The sequence below is a fragment of the Chionomys nivalis genome, chromosome 2 (assembly GCF_950005125.1).
Source record: "Chionomys nivalis chromosome 2, mChiNiv1.1, whole genome shotgun sequence".
In the NCBI taxonomy this organism is placed as follows: domain Eukaryota; kingdom Metazoa; phylum Chordata; class Mammalia; order Rodentia; family Cricetidae; genus Chionomys; species Chionomys nivalis.
In genome coordinates, this window is record NC_080087.1 from 118,548,508 (window position 1) to 118,550,024 (window position 1,517).

The following is a 1,517-nucleotide window of genomic DNA, read 5'->3' on the forward strand; positions in this document are numbered from 1 at the left end:
AAGATGGATGAACTGATTAAGCAGCCCTTTTGGTATGTGTGCAGCAGTGATTGTGAGCATGATCTGGGATGAAGAAATTCATGCCTAGCATTTCCAGTCCTAACTGACATCATGAAAAACATAAATCAGGGCTCCTTACAATAGGGATGCCTTATCACACCATGATTAAAATCAGTTCTTTATGAATTCAAAATTAGAAAAATCATAACAAATTGAAGTCATTTATAATTATAACTTTATACTCATTATAACATTTTATATATTATATATAGTTATAACTTTTAATCATTCATAACTTCATGCTTGTTTTTTTCTAATGGGAGTTTTATGTAGGCATGTAACTGCAGGATTATAGGACTATTATATGGAATCTACAAATATCACATGAGATACAGAATTCATTCTGTGATAAGAGATTATTTCAAATTAATCTTGATGAAACCATAAAATAACATTAAAATGGAGAATGCTACCTGAAAAATTGATGTGATTAAATTATAGAAATTAAATATAGGGGCCTGGAGAGATGGCTCAGTGGTTAAGAACACTTGTTGCTCTTGTAGAGGATCTGGATTTGGTTCCCGGCACTCACATCTAGTGACTGTAACCCCAGGAGATCCTCCATGGGCATTAGTATACATGTGTACAAACAAGAACACACACCAAAGAGATGCACAAATAAAAAATAGGTATTATGAAAATATACAATTACAACAGAAAAACACACAGTGATTTATTATGAGACCCATTTATTTGAAAGGATTCTCAAGAAATGATTTTTTCAAAAAAAAAAAAAACCCTAGTTGCTAGAACTTCAAATTTCAAGTCTTTTTCTCTCATTTTTGGGGACCAGCTTGTTTCTCTTTATAAAGAATGAATGCAAGAAATCTTTCAGATCAGCAGACATTGAGACACATACCTTTAATCCCAGCACTCAGTAGGCAGAGGCAGGTGGATCCCTGAGTTCAAGGCCAGCCTGGTCTACAGAACTGGTACCAGGACATCCAGGGCTAAATAGGAAAAAACATGTCTTAAAAAATCTTACCTGGCAGGGGAGATACCATGATCATGAAGTAGTTTTCCCAGGGCGAGACTTATCCATTTTACCCTGTAGGTGCTGACTTCTGTGGTTTTTCCCAAGTGTGGGAAACTCAACTGCATAATTTGTGGTAGTGGAGACTGCATCATGCTTTTCCCTGATGGGAGAAATCTCTGACGTGACACTGTAATTGGGTGTCGGGATGGATCCTATAGGTTCTAGGAAGGCAGAAATACAATATGTCTGAAATACTGAGGGAAGGTTGTTGATTTAAAATGTTGCGATTTGATGAACTGATAAGACCTGAAAAGCAGAGGAAACAAGATGGATTGTGGGCTGTGGTGCACCTAAAAAGGAGCAAAAGTAAATAAATTTAGGACTATTTCAGTAAGCAACAACTTACTGAAATAATAAGCAAGAATAACTGAGTGATTGGGTGCTTACTAAGAAATATGGCAAGGTATGCCAAGATCTTGGC

The 1,517-nt window shown here is 36.1% G+C and overlaps 1 non-coding gene across 1 annotated transcript; it reads left to right on the plus strand.

Annotated features, from left to right (window-relative positions):
• Positions 1-1,037: 1,037 nt before the first annotated feature.
• LOC130870617 (U1 spliceosomal RNA) lies at positions 1,038-1,199 on the plus strand. The gene has a single exon (XR_009056759.1). It is a non-coding gene; the product is annotated as a U1 spliceosomal RNA (small nuclear RNA).
• Positions 1,200-1,517: the final 318 nt, after the last annotated feature.